We start from the raw sequence: 3,161 nt of genomic DNA on the forward strand, positions 1-3,161 counted from the left end.
GGCCATAAGGTGTTCGGTCAATCTCGTGGAGGCAATCCCCGAATTTGCTGGTGGACACCAGTGGTAAGGGTTGCCGTCAAGCTGAAGCAGTAGACCACCGGATAATATAAGTGATACATTGGATGGATAGATGGATGAATGGTTGTCTCGATGGTTGGACGGATGAATGGTTGGCTTAAAACCTGGCATGCAAGACTTGACTTTTTGCGGACATGCTTACAGCAGGCATACTGTACTGCTGTGCATTTATGCCCCCTAGTGTCTGTTCGAAGGGAGTAGTGTCCTGTAACGCCAAACATCCATTAGTTGAAATTGAACTACAAAATGCTCTTTTATCTGCCCAGTTCTCAAAGAGTAATTTAAATTACTCTGTAAAAAAAGTAGTTCAGATTTTTTCCTTAAAATGTCAGTATTTGGCTAATCACTGCATAGTTTGGCTTCTTGGGAGCTCTTGTCGAGTCAGTCAAAGCGTAAGGCAGAGTTGCAGTGTGTTATCCCCGATAAGAATTCGCTGAGAGTGTTAGCTTTTCATACCAGGCCCTTATTATAGCTGTAGTGTAATTCGCTTCCGAGTTATTGACATTGGTTTCTGAGGTTTTGCAAGGTATGGTTTTCATGTATTCATTGCTGAACTAACCAAGTCTAATTCATTGGCTTGTTGAGAGAATTCTACTGTAACAAATAAAATTAAAGCTGAATGGTTAGTTTATCCAATTGTGATTTTCCACGTGTGTTGTTGGATTTGCAGTCTAGGCGCAGAGGGTCAGCACTTTCTGCTGTAGCAGTAGACTCAGACTCTCCGCACGCAACACACGGAAAAACAACTCGTCAATGTGAAAGTTCAACGAAAGATCAGAAAAGGAAATCAAAGTACAACCAAAATAGACATAGCAAAAACTGCATGTAACTAACCAGGATTGGTAGCAGAGCCAGCAGGTGGACGTCTCTAAAATGACAAAGTACAAACAAAAACTTCTATCAGAGAATTCGATACAAAAACAGACAAAGTAACAACCAAAATCTTCTCGCATGTAGGATGAACTAGAGGAACGTGGAACTGGCATCAAGAGCTGAAGACAGTAATCCGGCTTTGGCCGCACCTAAATAGTCCCATGATGGAAATATGCTCCAGGTCTCCCCACCCTAATTAGCAGATTGGACATTGCATTAAAAATACAGAATGTTAGAATTTCAAACATTAGGAGGAACGGTGCTGTTTTCTTTTTTCAATCAATAAATAATTAGAAAATATCATTGAAGCAAATCATTCATGCCATCCAGAGTCAAAAGCAGGTGTTCTCAAGTTTAGTTTGTCCGAGAGCTTTGCTACATTGGTATCTTTGTCGCTATCATAAACTGTGAAAAATTTTGCATTTACAATGTACTATATGTGGTAGTCTAATCTTGAGTTTAATGTGGGACGCAAACTCCTTACAAAGAATGCATATCACTCGAGGTGCTATCGGGGCATTCTTTAAAGTTGCATTTATCATTCACTGAACTGACAGCACTTACATGCTCTTCAATTTTCATGCCTTACTTTTGCTTCTGAACTTGCCTTCCCAGCTAGGGTGCATGTATATATATATATATATATATATATATATATATATATATATATATATATATATATATATATATATATATATATATATATATATATATATATATATATATATATATATATATGGAGTTTTAAATTTCACTAAAAAATAATGCTTTAACTATGAGTGTAACCAAGTGATTGCAATTCTTCGGTTTACCTGACACCCCATTTTTCTATCATATACTGTACATATTAGAAACTAAACCTATACCTGTAACATACATAGTCATAGAAAGGTGGAAGATTAAAAGTGAGTATGAGTATAAATTGCCTTGTAGGTTGCACATGACAACTGCAAGAGAAATAAAAAAGAAATGTGTTATAAGCAGAATGCAGAAACAAGAGGACATCAATAAACAGGCTTTGTGCCAAGAGATACTGTAAAAGCTTGGGAATTTGTAAGATTTATTGCAATGTACTATCCTTTAATTTACAATCAGTCAGAGTATGCCAATCGATTTATCGACTGATAAACCTGCACTTTGGGGATTTTAGGTTTTGTTTTTGCTGAGGAATGCATTCTCAATCACCTCCTCGTAAATGGATAACAGTGTGTATTTATTGTGAAGGATGGAATTGCAAGTTTAAAGTTGCAGGGCACTGCATTTGTTCTGTTAAGGCTTATTGCCAAAGTCAAATCATCAGTATAATTTAACATTCACGTTTGCATAAATTTGAATAAATAAATAAAGAACGTAATTGTATGGAGAGAGCCTGCCCCCATCTTAGTACGAGTGGGAAGCACATCAATTACACCAATGGTTACAATTCAGACATATTTCACCTGATTTGGATGTTAATCGCCTCAAGTTAAAGCTAAATATACTGTTAAAACACACATTTGATCTGTTTTATTTCAAATCTAATGCGGCGGTTTCTAGAGTCAAAAAATAGGAACTGAGAGTGACCATGCCCTATGAATAAACAGATAGTTACTTAATGCATGAGCTAAGCTTATTAATGTTTATAAATATTTCTTCAATCCTAAAGGCTTTACAAGGGCTATTGATAACCTGTAGAATACAGTTTAAAATTCAAATCTACTTGCCGAACTAATTCACACATACAATCTTATTGTCTTTATAGAGGATTTCAACATTTAAAAAAAAAAATGTTAACAACCAGTTTAGCTTCATCAACTTATTTAATTTAGTGCAAATATGTGACAAGCATTTGCAGAAAGTTAGTCTCAGTTGGTCTCAAGAAAGTGAAATCTGCATTTGTACAAAATTATGGAATGATAATTTACATCTAGCACATAGAAAGACGACCTTATCTACATACGAAGATGACCTAAAACAAAAGTTACTAATAGTGAGTTTTTATCACACATTGTGGTTGAAACCACATTTACCTGGGAGTGTGGATAAGAAAAAGCGTCATTGGCTTCTGACATTCCCATTCATTTTTTGAACAGTTTTTTTTTTTTTCTACTCATACTGTATTTTATTTCTTTATGTGTTTGTCCGTACTTGTGATGAACTGTATGTTCTTTGTGTGCAAAAAACTAAACTAAAAAGTCTTAGCTTGAGTGAAGTTTTTAAAAGAATTATCT

This window comes from Hippichthys cyanospilos, chromosome 6, assembly GCF_059441005.1.
Source record: "Hippichthys cyanospilos isolate Australia breed blue-spotted pipefish chromosome 6, RoL_Hcya_1.0, whole genome shotgun sequence".
In the NCBI taxonomy this organism is placed as follows: Eukaryota; Metazoa; Chordata; class Actinopteri; order Syngnathiformes; family Syngnathidae; genus Hippichthys; species Hippichthys cyanospilos.